The following is a 19,959-nucleotide window of genomic DNA, read 5'->3' on the forward strand; positions in this document are numbered from 1 at the left end:
CTTCAGCATCAGTCCTTCCAATGAATATTCAGGATTGATTTCCTTTAGGATTGACTGCATTGATCTGCTTGCAGTCCAAGGGACTCTCGAGGGAACCAAACAGGCTTCCTTGGTGGTCCAGATGTTAAGAATCTGCCTCCCAACACAGGGGACTTGGGTTTGATCCCTGGTTGGGGAACTAAGATTCCCCATGCCTCAGGGCAACTAAGCTCAAGCAGCAAACTGAGACCTGACACAGCCAAAATTAAAAAAGTAAAATATTTTAAAAATTAAAAGTAGCCAAGTGGATGCCTAGTGTTGGCTTCAGAGACCACTAGCAAGAACAGAGAGGCCCAATTATTTTTTAAACCCGTGCTCCCCTTTGATAAACAGAACACATCATATGCTCTTCTTTTACAGTTTTTTGAATTCTTAGGATAATTAGCTATTATTAAATATGAATGAAAGCGGAGAGGAGAAAAGCCCTGTTTATTTTCAAAGTCTACTTGATCTCCCCAGAATGCAGTCCCTCCAGGGGCATAGGATGAGACCTGCCCTCTGCACCCCCTCCACCCACGTAAACGACTGCTCAAGTTCCCACAGATTTATGCATATTCACCAGCTCTTTTTATGTTGTAATGTCCTCAGCAATTTTGGGGACTATCAAAACAGGTAAAAATTATTGAGGCCTGACAGCTGCTAAAGGTCACCAGATTAAATCCATCAGGGTTATCTCTGGTGCATCATAACACGCGGAGAGAGAAATGAACTGACCCTCGCACTTGCTACGGGACATCCCCCAATCCTTTCCACCGTCTGGTTTCATGAAAGAGCCAGGCTCCTCTCACTATTTTAGACTCCACACAAATCAGACTATAAATTAGCCAGGTGTAAAACATGCATTAAAAACAAAACAAAACAAAAAACCCTGATTATCAACATGAAACCCAAAAAGTTATGAGAAAGGGCTTTGGGAGGCTTCCCTGATGGCTCAGTTTTAAGAAGCCACCCCTCAATGCAGGAGACACGAGTTCGATCCCTAGTCAGGGAAGATTCCACAAACCACAGAGCAGCTAAGCCTGTGCACCACAGCTACTGAGCCTGCGCTCTGGAGCCGGAGCCGGAGCCGGAACCCCTGAAACCCAGGCGTCCTAGAGCTGAGCTCCGCGAGAGGGAAACCTCCGCACGAGAGGCCTGCGCGCCTCTGGGGAGCAGCCTGCACTCGCTGCAGCTAGAGAAAAGCCTGAGAAGCAGCAAAGTCCCAGCACAGCCAAAAATAATTTTTTTTTTTTTTTTGTGGGGTTGGTCAGGGAAGTTGAAGGAGAGAAAAAGGGAGAAAGATGTAGAAAGTTAAAAATCTGATTCAGTCACTGGTAGTCGAGAAGCTCTATTCACACCCTAAAAATTTCTGGGTTGAATTTCCCAAAGAGCCAGAGCTCAGATTTGGGTTTAATTTAATTAAGCAAGGAGATTTATATTTTTCTGTCTGTCTTTTTCGTCGTGAAGCTTCTTAAACAATGTCTAATAATGCATAAATTTAAAAAAACTAATTATACATATACATTTTTTAAAAGTTAGATTATTCTCAAATTAAAATTTTAATTTACATAAATTAAAGAAATAATAATGGAGGCATCTAGTGGGAACGCAGAGAGGACAGTTGACAACAGAGAAGGGTGCGTGGGGAAAGAGCTGGTGAGACCCAAGGGAAATCAAGAAGGCCGGTTTTCACAGTGGGAACACTTGAAATGGGGGGAGGGGTGCTCCCAGATTCGGGAGGAAAGGAAGTCTGTGGAGAAGACCCTTCTCTGCTAACAGGGGCACTGCATGTTTGGAAGCAAAAAACAGGCCTGTGATGAGTGTGGAGGCAGGTTCTGAGATGACCCCAGGGCGCCTGCAGCTGGATTGACACTCTTGCGTAATGGCCTTCTGCTTGGCTAGGCTGGGCTTGTTCACTCCCTCCTAACGGAGAGAACGGGCAAAAGCCAGCTGATGCTTCAGAGAGCAGCTTCAGAGAGCAGGGTGTCACTTCCGCCTGCTCACGATCTCGCTCTCCCAGTCACTTCAATGGAGACGGAGCCATCTGCTCCCCCACAGGGGGGCCCGTACGGCAAAGAGGGTCCCCAGCCAGCAGCTAATGAGGACCTAAGACCCCAGTTCAACCGCAGGGAACAGAACCTTAGCCGTGGCCCTGGGCGAACTCGGGAGCAGGTCGGCCCAGGTGAACCTTGAGATGCTTCGGGCAGCAGACACCTTGACGGCAGCCTCAAGACAGCCCAGCTACGCTGCTACCCTTTCCTGACCCTTAGAAACTGTGACATAACAACACGTGTGTGCTATTTTAGCTACTAAGTTTTGGCGTCATTTGCTTTACAGTAATTGATAACTGGGGCTCCGCAGGTGGTTCAGTGGTAAAGAATCCGCCCGCCAACGCAGGAGACATGGGTTCGATCCCCTGGTGAAGGAGCTGGCAACCCACTCACTCCAGTATCCTTCTATTCTTTCTCCCCGTTTATTATCTTTATTTCTGAGTGTAAGAGAGGGTCCCAGTCATGTCTGGCTCATATTCATGCCCACTCCAATATTCTTGCCTAGAAAACCCCACGGACAGAGGAGCCTGGCGGACTACAGTCCATGGGTTCAAAAAAGAGTCGGACACGGCTTAGCAACTAAGCAACTGCAACAATAAGTAAACAATAAATAACTGAAACAAGATTTCTTAGATGTCAGTCATGCATCACCCTGACAGCACTTTGTACGTTTCTCGATACGCTGTGATAGACTCAACAATGCTTCTCCCTACAAAGTTGTCTACTTGTTAATCCCAGGAACTTGTGAATATGGTATGTTATATGGCAAAAGGAACTTTTCAGATGTGATTAAATTAAGGATCTTGAGATTGGAACATGATCCTAGAATTTCCAGGTAGAACCAGTGTAATCACAAAGGTCCTTAAAAAAGACAAGAGAGCCAGACAGGAGGGTCGAAGTCAGAAAAGGAGACGTGAGGCCAGAGGGAGCGGTCAGAGCGCCGGGGGAGGGGATGCGGCCGGGGAGGCGGGGCCCCGCCCCGGGGAGAGGCCCGCAGGCTGCTTTTCTCCAGAGCCTCCACCTATGTCCATCTCTTCGGCCCCAAGCCCTGTTTTGGATTTCTAAACTTCAAAACTGCAAGGGTTTTTTGTTTTTTTTTTTTCTGCCAGTTATTAAAGTGAAAGTCGCTCAGTCTTTGTGACCCCATGGACTATACAGTCCATGGAATTCTCCAGGCCAGAATCCTGGGGTGGGTAGCCTTTCCCTTCTCCAGGGGATCTTCCCAACCCAGGGATTGAACCCAGGTCTCCCGCACTGTGGGAGGATTCTTTACCAACTGAGCCACAAAGGAAGCCCTCCAGTCATGAAGTCTGCGATAATTTTTTACAGAAGCAGTAGGAAACTACACATATGTATGTACTCTGTCCTATCATATTCATTAAATCAGCTCACTTTCTGTACATGGAAACATTTATTCTGAAGAAGACTTGCGCGGGGAGTTTTGGGCGCTGGTTGAGGCTCCGACTCCGTGCCCCAACACACAACATATATCATTACAGTGAACCCACTTCTGATGGAATGTGAAGGCTTACACATGGTAGTGTACACGTGTGCCTCCTAACTCTCAGTTAGTCTCACACCCCCTGCCTCACACTCCCCTTCTCTGCGTCTGCATCTCGGGTCCCCTCCTGCGAACATGGCCTGGACCACTCACAACAGACAGTGAGTGGGAGCCTGCTGTGCGGTGCAGGGAGCTCGGCTCGGGGCTCCGTGATGACCCAGGGGCGGGACGGGGCTTAGGGGAGGGAGACTCAGGAGGGAAGAGGTATATGTAGACATATAGCTGATTCACTTCATTGTACCGAAGAAACTAATACCGCATTGTAACGCAATTTTCCTCCGATTTAAAAAAATGTATAGGTTTACACCATGCCACCTAAGATCACCGTGTATAACAAGGCATGTGAGGGTGACGCTTCGGGAACCAGTGTTGTAGAAGGAGAGGTGCCATGTCATGCCTTTCAGAACTCAAACCTGTGAGCAGAATAAGAATCTGTTTGCTCAAGTTCTGTGTGGCTGTGAGTGCAATAGAGTTGGAAGTGATCACAAACAGCTACAAATACCAGATGAATTTGCTGGTTTAATTAGGCTTCTCAGAGTTGGAGAAGACCTCACTGGGTGCCAATCTGCTGCCTACGTGTGAGACTTCCCCTTAAAAAGCACAGTTTTTTGCTTTCATTATGAAAATGACTAGGCTAGAATGTGCTTTGCTCTGAGAGGCCCTTACAGAGGGAATGGTGGACTACTTCACACCATGACCCACGGGTGAGTAAAATAAACCCACCAGGGGCTTCCCTGCTGGTGCTGTGGTGAGGAATCCACTTGCCAGCGCCGGAGACTCGGCTTTGATCCCCGGTCTGGGACGATTCCACATGCGGCAGAGCAGCTAAGTGTGTGCACCGCAGCCACTGTGCCTGTGCCCTAGAGCCGGGAACCACAGCGCCTGCGCCCCGCACTCTGGAGCCTGTGCCCCACAACAAGAGACGACCCTGCAGTGAGAAGCCCAAGCACCAGGACTAGCAGCCCCCGCTCTCCGCAAGCAGAGAAAAGCCCAAGCAGCAATGAGGACCCGGCACAGCCAGGAATAAACAATAAATAAATAGAAGTTTTATAAAAAATAAGGATAATAAACCCATCAGGACTGGTGGTTTTGGCAGTAGACCAGTGGTTTCTAACATGGGGTGATTTTGTTCCCCAGGGAATCCTGGCAATGTTGGGATACTTCTGGTCGTCACCACCCGGTACGGCTATTGTTATCTAGCAAGCAGAATCCAAGGAGGCTGCAAAAGATCCTTCAAGGCCCAGGACACATCCCCGCATGCACAAATGCTCAAACAGTGTCATCAGTGCTAAAGATTAGAACTTCTGTGGTAAACAGTGAACATGCTAGATAGATTAAATTGTTAAAAGCTTTGGGAAGTGCAGGATCAGACAAACTGGTTTCCTGGTATTACTGTCAACTGCCCTTTGGAAGCATATGGGATTCAATATAAACAGCCTAGTCAAGGCATCAGGAGCGGGAGAGTACATCGAAGGAGAAAACAATTGACAGGGATATTATCACAGGGTGACTTTTCTGCAGTGTGGCATACCATACCATCCCTTTGTTGTTGTTGTTTAGTGACTAAATCATGTCTGACTCTTTGCAGCCCTAGGGACTACAGCCCGCCAGGCTCCTCTGTCCATGGGATTCTCCAGGCAAAAATACTGAAGCGGGTTGCCATATCCTTCTCCAGGGAGTCTTCCCGACCCAAGGATTGGACGTGTGTCTCCTGCATTGGCAGGCAGATTCTTTACCACTGAGTCACAGGGGAAGCCCATTTCATGTCCTACCACCCAGGAAATTGTTCTCTTCACACTAAAAGCAGGGGGATAGCGGTGTGCAAGGTTAAAGGGAGTGTTATATTTACTGTGCCCTCCCTACCCTTATCCATCGTAGCGCAAAGTCAGAGAGACAGATAGCAAAGGGATGCTCCAAGCACAGAGAGCACCGTGTGGAAAGAGCCACTTGTGAAGGCCACCACTTAATGTGGGCGAATGTGTGTCTCGTTTTGTAAGAAAAAGACAAACCCTCTCCCAGAGTGGCTGTGCCGTCCTGCATTCTCACAGGCAGCGAACGAGCGCTCCTGTCGCGTCACACCCTCTCCAGCATGAGGTGGGGTCCGTGCTCTGGACGCCAGCCGTTCTCACAGTTGTGGTGGTATCTCCTTGTTTTAATTTGCATTTCTCCGATGATGTGATGCTGAGTCATCGTTTCATACACTTATTTGCCACCTGTATAGGTTCTTTGATGGGATGTTAAGATCTTCATTCTATTTTTGACCAGGATGGTTTTCTTTTTCCTTACTGAGTTTTAAGATTTCATTGTACATGTTGGATAAGCCCTGTATCAGATGGGTCTTTTTCTCCTGCTGGGGCTCCTTCTCTCTTTCTCTTGACATGGTCTTTCCTGGAGAACCAGTTTTTAATTCAGTGAAGTTCAGTTTATCACGTATTTCTTTCACGAAGCATGTCTTTGGTGTTGTTTGGAAAAATGTATCACCATATTCAAGGTCATCTAGGTTTTCTCCTATGTTACCCTGCAGGAGTTTTGCAGTTTTGTATTTTGCATTTAGGTCTACTATCAATTTTAATTTTTGTGAAGAGTATAATGTGTGTGCCTAGGTCATTTTTTTGTTTTGCTTTGTTTTGTTTTGGGGTCTTTTCATGCCCTGGAGAAGGAAATGGCAACCCACTCCAGTACTCTTGCCTGGAGAATCCCAGGGACAGGGGAGCCTGGTGGGCTGCCGTCTATGGGGTCGCACAGAGTCGGACGCGACTGATGCGACTTAGCAGCAGCAGCAGCATATAAATGCTTATTTGTTTCAGCATCATTGAAAAACTATCTCTGCTTCATTGTATTGCCTTTGCTACTCAAAGATCAGTTGAATACATTTATGTGGGTCTATTCTAAAACTTTGTATTCTTTTCCACTATTTGTCCAATTTTTCACCAAGACCACACTCCCTTGATTATTGTATCTTAGTAATTAGGTCTTGAATCAGGTAATGCGAGTCCTTCAACTTTGTTCTTCTCCTTCAATGTTGTGTTGAATATTCTGGATACTTCGCCTTTTATGTTAGACTGACCCTACCTGGATAATCCCAGATAATCTCCAACTGTTAAGATTCAGAACCTTAAAATCTGCCAAGTTTTTTTTTTTTTTTTTTTTGCCATGTAGCATGACTGTTATGAAATTCACAGGGATGAGGATGTAGGCATCCTAGCCGTCATTCTGCCCACACAGACAGTGATATTGAAGTTTCATAACCTGATAGATGGTGAGTTTTCAGGGGCCCATACTGATACCATCACCACTGACATGCACAAGAAGTCTCTTGCTGCTAGATGGTCCCAACTAACTACCCCACATCCTCACACCCATGCGTGCAGTATTGTTGTTATTTAGTCGCTAAGTGATGTCTGGCTCTTTGTGACCCCATGGACTGCAGCATGCCAGGCTCCTCTATTCTCTTCTATCTCCTGGAGTTTGCTCAAATTCATGCCCATTGAGTCAATGATGCTATCTAACCATCTCATCCTCTGCCACCCTCTTCTCCTGTTCGTTTCCTCTTTCCTAGCGTCAGACTCTTCAAATGAGCTGACTTTTTGCATTCAGCTTACAAGTCTTTCCAATGCATATTCACAGTTGATTTCCTTTAGGATTGACTGGTTTGATCTCCTTGCACTCCAAGCGACTCTCAAGAGTCTTCTCCCGCATCACAATTCGAAAGCATCAATTCTTTGGTGCTCAGCCTTCTTTCTGGTCCAAGTCTTACATCTGTACATGACTGCTGGTAAAACTGTAGCTTTGACTATACTCTGTTGGCAAAATGATGTCTCTACTTTTTGATGTGCTGTCTAGGTTTGTCATAGCTTTCCTTCCAAGGAGCAAATGTCTTTTAATTTCATGGCTGCCGTCACCATCTGCAGTGGTTTTGGAGCCCCCCAAAATAAAATTTGTTATTACATTCAGTATTGTCTTACTACTTGCGCTCAGGTAGTAACTCCCATGAACTGATCCTGTAGGGATTTTCACATGGGATTTGAAAAGGTCTTAGACTTACCCTGGTTCGATTCCTAGGTTGAGAAGATTGCCTGGAGAAGGGATAGGCTACCCACTCCAGCATTCTTGGGATTCCCTGTGGCTCAGCTGGTGAAGAATCTGCCTGCAATGCAGGAGACCTGTGTTCAATCCCTGGGTTGGGAAGATCCCCTGGTGAAGAGGAAAGCTACCCACTCAAGTATTGTGGCCTGGAGAATTCCATGGACTGGATAGTTCATGGGGTCACAAAGAGTTGGACATGACTGAGCGACTTGCACTCACTAGATTTACCCACTGCCAATGTCAAAAAGCAGTTTTTGCCATTTTCCATATGGTCTGTATATATCTTATTTATTGTTACTTGTCTTTCAATAGAAAAGGCTCAGACATTCTCAATCAATCCTTACTCTTCAAGTAAAAGAATCTCCTTAAGTATTAGTGCAAATAATCCGTGCAAATGTATGGCATATACATAACTTGTACTCTTTTCCCATGCCCAAGGTAGACATTGTTAATTGTTTGTGGCACTCTTTCCCAGAGAACTAGCTATCAGCCTCAGAACTTATCCTAAGATAGATCTAGGAAGCTACTATCAATGAAGCAATGGCAGCAGGGTTTTCATGCTGGCAACTCACAGAGAGCTGCTCAGTAAACAAGACCATGTGTGTTGGTCTATCTTTTCCTACTTTTATGTGTTGGCTTTTTTTTTTTATGTTAAACTTCATAGATTGCATGCTAGACTTGCTGATGAGATTTTTTTTTTTTTTTTTTACATTTTACAGGGAAAAATACTTCTTGGAAACAACCCAGCAGGATAACAACTAAAGCTCCTGTATCATTTTCTGTATTTTTTTGGAGAGGGGACTCTGCTGGGGGTTAGCTGCTGTGCACGCAGGCTTTTCTGTAGCTGTGGCGAGCAGGGGCTGCTCCTGGTCGTGGAGAGCAGCCTTCTCCTTGCAGCGGCTTCTTGTTACGGAGCACCAGCTCTACGTGCATGGGCTCAGTGGTTGCAGCTCAGGCTCTGGAGTGTGGACCACGGAGTTGTGACGCACGGGCTTGGTTGCTCCGCGGCATGTGGGATCTTCTTGAGCCAGTATCAAACCAGGGTTCCCTGCATGAGCAGGTGGGTTCTTAACCACTAAACCGCAAGGCAAGTCCCATTTTCTGTCCTTCAGTTTCTCAATCAGACATCTAGATGCTGAGTTCAGAGAGGCCTTAATTCAGTGACAGAATCTGGAGCTGGTCATGTCTGAGCTTGGCAGCATACAAACTTCTCTTTGCAACAGTAGGTTGTCTTTGCAAAATTTTTCAGGAACATTTGGAATGGCTCTAAATTTTATATAATAAAGCTCTATTATGAAATATCTGGTTATATTATGAGGCTGGCTCTTCTGCCAGTTAAATCATATTCTCTGTACTCTATTACAGTGAAATATTGTGGCATGGCTCTCTAACTTCGTGTGGAGATTGCAAACAGTTGCTATATTTCTTGCACCTCCAGCAACTGTTTATTATACATCCCTTGGGACATTGCATTTACATCAATGTTTGTAGCTTTTAAAATCTCAAGATGGAGATCTTATATATAAAGGGATAGCAATGATCTTTGGGGACGGAGAAGGCAGTGGCACCCCACTCCAGTACTCTTGCCTGGAAAATCCCATGGACGGAGAAGCCTGGTAGGCTATAGTCCATGGGGTCGCTAAGAGTCGGACACGACTGAGCGACTTCACTTTCACTTTTCCCTTTCATGCACTGGAGAAGGAAATGGCAACCCACTCCAGTATTCTTGCCTGGAGAATCCCAGGGACGGCAGAGCCTGATGGGCTGCCGTCTATGGGGTCGCACAGAGTCGGACACGACTGAAGCGACTTAGCAGTAGCAGCAGCAGTAAGCTATACAAGTTAGCCCTTTACAGATCTCATGTTATTGTTAGTTGCTAAGTTATATCTGATTCTTTTGCAATCCATGGACTGTAGCCCTCCAGGATCCTCTGACGATGGGATTTCCCAGATGAGAATATTGGAGTGGGTTGCGATTTCCTCCTCCAGGGGTTCTTCCCAACCCAGGGACTGAACCCACGTCTCCTGCATTGGCAGGCAGGTTCTTGACCGCTGAGCCACCAGGGAAGCCCAATGGACTACCTAATATTGTTGAAAAGATTCATTCAGGTAGGATTCATTAATCTAAACTCACAACAGATGAAGACCACAGAGAGAAGGGGGTTGTCAGATAGCAGAAGTAGCTTAGCTTGGTGGTAGTGGTGGTGGTTTAGTTGCTCAGTCGGGTCCGACTCTTATGACCCCATGGACAGTACCTCACCAGGCTTCTCTGTTCATGGGATTCTCCAGGCAAGAATACTGGAGTGGGTTGCCATTTCTTTCTCCAGGGTATCTTCCCAACCCAGGAATCGAACCCAGGTCTCCTGCATTGCAGGCAGATTCTTTACCAACTGAGCTATGAGGGAAGCAAACAAACCAGCCAACAAAACCGTGGCAACTCTGTGTTCCACCAGCGAAAAGAATGCTTTAGATATAAAATGTATTAAAACCAACTACCCCGGGCTGTCCTCTCTCCTGTCGGTATTTTGTAAGGTGACGCCATAGTCTACCATCAGTGGGTCATTAAGCAACCCTCTTGTAAGCCAGCGTGAGTTTGAGGACCACTGAGCATGGTAAATTTGCCCTTCTGCACCAGAATTAAATGAATACCGACACTAAATAACACTGCAGTGATCTTCCTAGATCTCTGCTGGGGTAGTTAATAGCCCGTGGAATGCCTCATTTCCTCCCTGACATGGTGTGCTCTGAACAACAGCGACCCATTTGGAGGGCTGTGCAAAACAAAACAGACACAGGCTAGTTCAACACTTAACAGTAAATTGTTGGTCTTCTTTTTTTTTCAGTTTATCACTGTCAGTGTTTTTAATGGTTACTCCTTTATGCAAAAGGAGTCACAGATCTGCTCAATTTACAAATGTAGCACACAAGACTCACCGCTAGAGGTTTAAACACAGCAATCCTTTTTAAAAACATATTTTTGATTTATTTGTGACATGAGTTGTTTTTGAAATTTGTGAGTAGGTTGCCAACACGGATATCGAGATTTTATATGGCAATACAGATTCTTTTGGAAAGAAGTTTGGCAACGCTAGACTTGAATTTTGTAAGGAGTCTGTAGAGAAGACAGCTTCAGTTTCTCCAGTTCTTCATAGACCCAAAGCTTCTGCTTCCTAGGGATGGATGTGTGTGTTAGTTTCTCAATCGTGTCTGACTCTTTGCGACCCCATGAACGGTAGCCCACCAGGCTCCTCTGTCCATGGGATTGCAAGAATACCATACTAGAGTGGGGTGCCATTTCCTTCTCCAGGGGATCTTCCCAACCCAGGCATTCAACCCGGGGCTCCCACATTGCAGTACCCAATCCAATTAATGTCTTTTATACCTTCTTGTTGCCTCTACCCAGCCTAAGCCCTTGCTACTCAGTGTGGTCCATGGATGAGCAGCATCAGCATCACTCGGGAGCTTATTAGACACGCAGCATCCCAGACCGCATGCGCTTAACCAGATCCTTGGGTGAACCGAGTGCCTTTTAGAGACTCGGATGGAAGCCATAGATTGTTTACTTCTGAGGGTTTCTTTGGCTTCCTCTGCCTCTGGTGTTTATTTCAGTCTCGCCCCCACCTTCCTCCTCCGTTTCCTTTGTTCTCTGAATTTAACACTTGCGCTGATACACTCTGTTCTGCTCCGGTCTCCCCTCACTCTCTGCGGACATTCAGAGGACGGACACTGATATCCGAGCAGGTCCAAACACTCTCATCTCTACATTAAGCGTGCGAGTCAAGTGAGCACAGTTGGGACCTCCCAGGCGGTCCTGTGGTTAAGAATCCACCTGCCAGTGCTGGGCACGCGGGTTCAAGCCTGGTCTGGGAGGGTCCCGTGTGCCACTAAGCCCATGCGCCACGATTGAGCCCACGCGCCTGGAACCTGGTGCTCCCGGCCAGAGAAGCCCCCACAGCGAGAGGCTCTCACACCAGAACCGCTAGAGAAGGCCAGTGCAACCAAAGATAAATACATTATAAAAGCAAAATTAAATGAACAGCTTTTCCTATATAGAATTGCAGGGTATCTGGCTTGAAGTGGACGTTACGGAGGTCACGAAGTCACAGACTTCCTAGGGTCAGCTGACTATGTCCCTATCCTAACCCTGGAAGCTGTTGTGTGATCTTACATGGAAAATAAAAGGGTCTTTGCTGATGTAATTATCAAATCTAGGTAGCTAGATGATTGACAGATAGATATTGACAGATAAAAAGAGCACACGCATGCTCAGTGGCTCAGGCATGTCTGACTCTCTTATACCCCATGGGCTGTAGCCCACCAGGCTCCTCTGCCGGAGTCCTGCTCCAGCTGGTCCAGGGTTCCCTCAGGATGGACGGCGTCTGCGATGCGAATGAGAAGACACAGCGAGTCTCGGTGTTTCCAAGTGTCTCCTGACTTTATTGTTTTCAAGACAGCTTTTATATTTTTAGTGGTACATAGAAACAAATGTAACGTGTAGAGTCATACCAAATCAGCTTAATGGGTCAGCAGTTTTGACCCTTGTGGACACCGTTTGCATATCTTAGTTACAAAAAGTTTCATTTTGTTTACATCATCTCCTGGCCTGGGGGCCTGCTAACATCTTGTGACTCTTTATTGATAAGGGTTGATCAGCCAGAACACGTTTGTATCAGGCACAGCAGGAAAGAATTCATCAACAGAAAGTTTCAAGGTAAAACCTGTTTTCGGTAATCTATCCTACGCCTTGAGTCTAACGGAAAAGAATGGGGTCCCATAAAGTCATAGAACAGCAAGCTGAAACAATGTAGCGCAAAGGTCAGTTCTTAGCAAAAATCACCAGCTGAATTAACAATTGTCTTACTATTTGTATTAAGGCTAAGGTTTTATTTTTATAATTCTTAAACTATTATATTTTTATTATGTAGGCTAAATATGTTAAGAACAAAAATATAGCAAGTAAATATAGACTAAGTAACAGTTTCATAAAGCAGTATTTCTTATGTTTTCTAATAAGCCCTTTCCTACGAAGGACTCTGTGCCCATTGGGGCTCTCTGTGCTGAGGCTCTTAATGCTGTTTATTGTTAAGGAGCGGTCATGCACATTAGCTCCAAAGGCACAGGTATTTTTATCAAGCAAACTAATATACTAGTAAGAGAAGTTTAAATTAAAATACTCTATATCCTAGATAATCTTATACGGAATTACCGTTCAGGGGCCATGAAGTTTTCAGATTGATCTATTTGAGAAGAGATCAGGAAAGGCCTTCTACCTAAGTCACAGAAAATAAGAAGAGGTTTATTATAGCAAACGTCAGAAAGATAGGTATCATCTTTAAGGTGAGTGCTGAGGCAGCCTTCTGAGAATTCCCTGAGGCTTGAGTTGCTCTTCTCGTCAGGTCTTCTCCTCATGACTCTGTCATGGGTGGGATCTCGTGAGCTGGCTCCCAGCACTCCTCTGTCCATGGGATTCTCCAGGCAAGAATACTGGAGTGGGTTGCCATTTCCTCCTCCAGGGGATCTTCCCGACCCAGGGATCGAACCCGGGTCTTCTGCATTGCAGGCAGGTTCTGAGCCATGTGGGAAGCTGAGAGAGAGAGACATGTTACAGATGTTAGACCTGTTGGATGTGTTAGACATGGAGGATCAGAGGCCCCAAACCCACTGAATAAGGGACTGCATTTTAACAAGTCGCTAAGTGATTCACATACAGATTAAAGCATGAGAAACCCGGCCCTAAACAATTTCAATTAGCAACCTTGCCAGTGTCTTCTTGATCCCATGTTTGTGTTACTGGGACGTGTAAAGCCTCGCTTCTCCTCTGTCTCACCTAAGTCTGTGAGATAATGCTAGCAGGACCACAAATTCCAGGAGACTAAAGACACCCAGATTCTAAATCAGAGGGTGAGGCCCCTCCAACGCCTTATAAGACACTCTGAGAACAAAGGCAGATAATGTGCCAGTGAGCTGTTTGAGGCAAAGAAAGGCAGGGTTGCTAATGCCTTCACTTCGCTTCACCCAGGCAAAGGGTGTTTATTAAAATGTTTACCTGAAAGGGGGTTCCATATGACAATTGAAAGCAACAAAGAGCACAACATTGCTACTGAATATTTGAATATAAAAATTCTCAGCTAGGACTCAAAATAATATCCTATTAAACTATTTTAGAAGAATGGAAATTTACACAAAGTGGACAATTAAAGAAACGCATCTGCCGATCCTAAATTCAGACATGCCAACCCCGCACAGCAGTGCCTGCAATAAAGGGCTTCACTGTCTCCAGCTCTTCCCCAGGCTGGCGCTGCCCGGTTTTCCTGGGTAACAGTGCATCCAATCTAACAGGAGAGAGGAGTGAAGGAGTTCTAGACCATCTGCAGATTTTCATGACAGCAGAAAAGAGGCAACAATGGGTAGATTAGAGTGAATTTGAATTTCCTCCCCAAGGGAAAATTTGGGAGGCATTTTTGAAGTCAAAATATTCACGGTGTATGGAGTAGAACACTTCTATTTTATTCTATCTAGAGACATAAAAGGTAAACCTGAGCAAATATTGGAAGAGATTCAGTACAGAAAAATAAGAGAATTTTAAAAAGGACACCCAACCACTTAGGTAATCCATGGCATGATGGAGACATGGGGGACAATACAAAAATAAAAGGGAGGCTTCCCTGGAGGCTCAGTGGCAAAGAATCCGCTTGCCAAGGCAGGAGACACGGGTTCGATCCTCGATCCAGGAAGATCCACATGCTGCCGTAGAGCAATTAAGCCCATTTGCCACAACCACTGAACCTGTGCTCTAGAGCCTGTGAGCCGCAGCTACTGAAGCCCACCTGTCCTAGAGCCCACGCTCCACAGCAGGAGAAGCCACAGCAATGAGACACCTCACACAGCAGCCGGAGAGGCTGTGCAACTGGAGAAAAGCCCACACAGCAGTGAGGACCCAGCACGGCCAAAAATAAATAAAATTACAAAAGGAGGAAATCTAGTACTTTGTACCTACCATACTTCACATTATCTCATTTATCCTTATAAAAATGGTCACAATGGATAAATATCTGTTTTCTAGAAGAGAAAATTGAGACTCAGAGATTGATCGAGTCACACAAAGAACAGGTTGTGCAGGAAAATAAATAAATAGCACATGTTTCTATAGACATGATTAGTTTATCATTGAGGTATGGAGATAATATCTTTAGCAGAATTCAAGTGTATTTGTGCTATTCAAAACATTTACAAGGGCCCATATATTCTATGTAAGAAATGGTATTGACTTACAACTCAGTGGTAAAGAATCCACTTGCAATGCAGAAGTAGGAGATGTGGGTTCGATCCCTGAGTCAGGAAGATCCCCTGGAGACGGAAATGGCCACCCACTTCAATACTCTTGCCTGGAGAATCTCAGGGACAGAGGAGCTTGGCGGGTGACAGTCCATGGGGTGACGAAGAGTCGGACAGCACTTGGCAACTAAATAACACAAAATGAATAACAGGGTTATTTCAGAGGGTTTTCAATTCCTCAGGAGCCTGGGAATTAGCATGAATCTGGAAACTTGGAAGTGAAGGGAGCTGCTAAAATTGACAGAAGACAATGATCTATCCCACATAATTAAGTCTCACTCATTTAGTCAGCAACTTGCATGAAATGACCATTTCTGGGCAGCACTGGTAGGCAGTAGGGATGCGAAGGTGATTAAAAGGAAGTCTTCATTCTTGAGGGCTTCTCCTAAGGCCGCAAGGCGGAGGTGATCAGACATAATTCAGTGTGAAAAATGCTGTAGTGGAGGTAAGAAACAGACAGCACACAGACAGGAAGAACAAAAGGAGAATCAATCAGACATCAAGCTTGCTTGCCGTGGGAATTCAAGCAGCCAGAACAATGGAGGTTTATTCCATCTGCAAATAAGGCCAAATACTGTAGAATATAAATGAAAGAACAAGCCAGGGAAAGGGACCAGCGTTCCATATGGAAACAATCATGCCCGTGTCCTATACGTCTCCGGTTCCAGTCTGAACGCTGCAAGTTCTCATCATTATTTGGTTCGCAGCTCCCTTTGGGCATGTAATCATCTTGGCTGTTATATATCAGCAGCTTTCTAATTGGTCTCCTCGTATCCATTCTGGCCCAACTCCAAGGCAGTCATCATGCCAAAGGCTTTTCCTTTGCAATGCAAATTAGATCAAGTCACCTACCCTTCCTCTGCTTTTAAAACTTCAATATCTTCTCATTTCTCTTAGAATATTGTGAGGTGTTTAGCACAAGCTGAAAGCCTGCAAAAGCCCCACCTGGTCTGTAGCCCCATCCGCCCCTCCGTCTTCCATTCTCCAGCTGCAACTCTGTTTCCAGGGCTTGGATCCTGACAGATCCCTCCAGCAGAAGTCTCTGCACTTCTGTTTCTTGGCTGCGAAAGTCTCTATATAGCTGAATCAGCAAGTTGACTTTTTCTCATCGTCTTTCCTGACAGAGAAGTGTGTGTTACTCACCCTTAAAAATAAACTATTTTTTAATAATAACAAGTGGCAGAGCTGAGGGGCCAAGTCTGTGTTTCTGAAAACAGAAAACCGGAGGTTCCATCTTGGCTCTGCCCTTTACCAGCTGTGTAACTTTGAACTGTTTCTTCATGGCTAAAGGCCAATACCCGCTCCTAGAATAATGAAAAAGATCAGATAAATAATACATGTAAAATATTTTTCCATGGTAGTTCTGACTCAGAATTTATTGTCTCAGTGAACATTTTTTTCCCCTTCACCGTACTCTCTTCTCTTAATTTTTTTCCCCTGCGTCTGTTAATGTTTGCAGTTTTTCTATGACATGTCTGATGCTGCTAGTTAGTTGCTCAGCCATGTTTTGCAGCCCCATGGACTGTAGCCCTCCAGACTCCTCTGTTTGCGGAATTCGCCAGGCAAGAATACTGGAGTGGGTTGCCATTTCCTTCTCCAGGGGATCTTCCCAAATCAGGGATCACACCCGCGTCTCCTGTGTCTCCTGCGTTGCAGGCAGTTTTTTTTTTATCACTGAGCCACCAGGGGAGTTTGACGATGAGGCCGGGTGAATCTAATTTTATGCACCTGCTTGTTCTCAGAGTGAGATGTTGGTTTAAGGACTCATGTCCTGTTTTAATTCTAGGGGAAAAATGTCAGTTTTTTTTTTTTTAAATGTATTGTTTCTTTACAACTCTCTCCATTTTTTTTTGAATTCTATTATTCATGTTGAGAAAATGTTCTCCGTGGAACACTGCCCTGTTTAGAAGAGCGGGTTAACATTTTCTAAACGTCTAAGTAGTAACTATGTCAGAGGCTCTGTCAACTATGTCCGCCCTGCTGTTCAGCGTGCAATCCGCCATAGACAACAGGCAGACGGTGGGGGTGGCGCGTTCCGGTGAAACTGGAGGCTGGATTTCACCGAAGACTGCAGTCTGCCGACCCTTGACTTTGAGCACACTCTTCTGCGTTATGTGGTTCCAGTCTTTCTTTGCCTTTGAGCTGCTTCACAACTCGACATCCAGTCCAGCTGGTGCTAGTGCTCAAGAATCCACCTGCCAATGGAGGAGACCCAAGAGACCCAGGTTCGATGCCTGAGTCAGGAAGATCCCCTGGAGGAGGGCATGACAACCCGCTCCAGTATTCTTGCCTGGGAAATCCCAAGGACAGAGGAGCCTGGTAGGCTAGTCCACGGGGTCCCAGAGTCGGCCCTTGCTGAGTGGCTGAGCACACAGCAACTCTACAAACTGTGAGTAACAGTGATGGGAAAGAATTCCTGTGCCTGGTGTATTGATTTGATATGATTTCAAATCTACTACGTTGTTTCAATCCAGTTATTTATGACAAAGACAACACAAAATCAGCCAAATAAGAAGCTGCTCTTTGAGGTCAAGTTGATTTCAGAATGAGAGGAGTTTTGCAGGATGGTTGACAAGTAGCCCAGTCGCTGGAGGCGTCTGGACAAGGGCAGGTGGAGGCGCAGCTGTGGAACGGTAACAGACTGTGCATACGGGGACTTGTGAGGAGTGTCTGGGAGGGTGCATCTTGGCAAAAATCACCCTTGGCGTGGCCCTGGGGCGATCCGAGACACTTCTCCTGTGTTGGCGGGGTCACTCTTGGCAGGTGGTGACGTTAGACTGAGCAGCAGCTTCAGGAAGAGAAAGGACCTCTGCACCTGCCTCAGGGAGGAGTCCTCATAGACAGCGGCTTTGCAATGGTTCCTGGAGTGATAACCCCCAGAGCAGCCCGCTCTGCAGGCCGGCATGGCGGCGCCTGGTTGCCTAGCAACCAAGATCTAACAACAAGGGACCTTCCTTTCTGCACCGGCAGCTGCGACTCAGCTCTCGGGTAGTCAAACCCTCTGTCCCTGTACCAACTCCTGCAAAGGTGCGCCTCGAGCTAAATCTGGACTCTCTTCCTTTCATCTCCCCTTGCCTGAACCAACAAGGCGATCAATCTATCATTTGTTTGGAGTATGCTCTTTCTCTGTTGGCTTATTAAGATACTTTATCTGCTATTAGCCTGTAAAATTCTTATGAATCTTGCTGTGAACTTATGTTAAATAAGCTGTTGGCAAAGACAAACTCAGTCTCTGAGCATAATTGGCCATCCCTGAAACAGAGCATCCACAGATATGAGAAAGTCTGACCCATGGAGGTTCGATTCACTCAAGAATGAACCTCAAATCTGCTTGCAAAAAAACCTCTTTTACATTGTCTATTTGTAAATTAATCTCAACATTCCTTTAACTCAGTATAAATTTATCCTTCTTTGACTTCTTCAAAACAGTTGTAACATCTTACAGATTTCCTCATTAATAATGAGCTAAATTCCGTCTTTAACTTGTGTTCATTTTGGATCTGTATGAAAATCATGATTTCATCTTTAAAACAAAATATCCTTTAACATACATATGTTGGAACCTCTCAGTCTTCATGGCACCTTACTGGCCTTTCATAATTTTCTTCTGTATTATAGACTCTTAATATTATACTGGCCAAACTCTTTTAACAATGTCTGTTCTATATTTCAGCTACTTAATGAATGCCTTCTTTAAATGATGATTCTTCTCACTGCTAAGATTTCTATTAGATTGCCACTTCTTTTTTTATTTCACTGCTGCTTGTTTTGTTTTATAGTTTCTTATAGATTTATAGTACCTTGTGGATGTAGTTTCTGTACTTATTTCTTTGAGTTTCTAAAACATGTCGTAAAAACATAAGCTCCATCAACGTGAGGCGCTGTAAACAGTGCGTGTTACACACTCAAGGACCAGTAGTTGCCCTAAACTCGGGTTTCCAGATGAGTCTAACTGTTCTAATTGTTTATTTTGCAGCTTCCTTGGCACTAGATAACTTTATGTGCTTGATTTGCAAACCATTCTGACTTAGCACATCTGTGCTTACTGGACATGCACATTAAACCTTTGAATGGAATAGATTACTTTCTTTTTATATTTTTCACTATTTATCTGTGGTCTCTCTCTCCCTCCCTCTCTCTCTCTCTCTCACACACAAATGTTTCTTTACTTCTTGACTGAATCCTCCGAATTTCAAGAATACACAGAAGAACAGTACAAAAAAGATCTTCATGACCCAGATAACAACGATCGTGCGATCACTCACCTAGAGCCAGACATCCTGGAATGTGAAGTCAACTGGGCCTTAGGAAGCATCACTACGAACAAAGCTAGTGGAGGTGATGGAATTCCAGTTGAGCTATTTCAAATCCTCAACGATGATGCTGTGAAAGTGCTGCACTCGATATGCCAGCAAATATGGAAAACTCAGCAATGGCCACAGGACTGGAAAAGGTCAGTTTTCATTCCAATCCCAAAGAAAGGCAATGCCAAAGAATGCTAAAACTACCTACCGCACAATTGCACTCATCTCACATGCTAGTAAAGTAATGCTCAAAATTCTCCAAGCCAGGCTTCAGCAATACGTGAACCGTGAACTTCCAGATGTTCAAGCTGGTTTTAGAAAAGGCAGAGGAACCCGAGATCAAATTGCCAATATCCTCTGGATCATCGAAAAAGCAAGAGAGTTCCAGAAAAACATCTATTTCTGCTTTATTGACTATGCCAAAGCCTTTGACGGTATGGATCACAACAAACTGTGTACAATTCTTAAAGAGATGGGAATATCAGACCACCTTACCTGCCTCCTAAGAAATCTGTATGCACTTCAAGAAGCAACAGTTAGAACCAAACAAGGAACAACAGACTGGTTCCAAATTCAGAAAGGAGTACGTCAAGGCTGTTCACTGT

General features: G+C 45.2%; 2 long non-coding RNA genes across 3 annotated transcripts in view; one reads left to right on the forward strand and one right to left on the reverse strand.

Annotated features, from left to right (window-relative positions):
• The window catches only part of LOC145505668 (uncharacterized), a 54,534-nt gene that overhangs the window by 29,056 nt on the left and 5,519 nt on the right, over positions 1-19,959 (forward strand). The window contains exons 2-3 of one of the 2 annotated variants that reach the window (XR_014053195.1): positions 8,436-8,776; positions 15,948-16,178. The exons of the other annotated variant lie outside the window; for it this stretch is intronic. This is a non-coding gene — a long non-coding RNA (uncharacterized LOC145505668). The remainder of the gene's footprint in view (positions 1-8,435; positions 8,777-15,947; positions 16,179-19,959) is intronic. 2 annotated transcript variants of the gene reach the window in all.
• LOC145505623 (uncharacterized) overlaps positions 15,560-19,959 on the reverse strand; it is a 50,729-nt gene continuing 46,329 nt past the window's right edge. Inside the window, exon 4 of the long non-coding RNA XR_014053162.1 lies at positions 15,560-16,354. This is a non-coding gene — a long non-coding RNA (uncharacterized LOC145505623). The remainder of the gene's footprint in view (positions 16,355-19,959) is intronic.

The sequence above is a fragment of the Giraffa tippelskirchi genome, chromosome 1 (assembly GCF_054371585.1).
Source record: "Giraffa tippelskirchi isolate mGirTip1 chromosome 1, T2T-mGirTip1v1.2.pri, whole genome shotgun sequence".
Taxonomy (NCBI): Eukaryota; Metazoa; Chordata; class Mammalia; order Artiodactyla; family Giraffidae; genus Giraffa; species Giraffa tippelskirchi.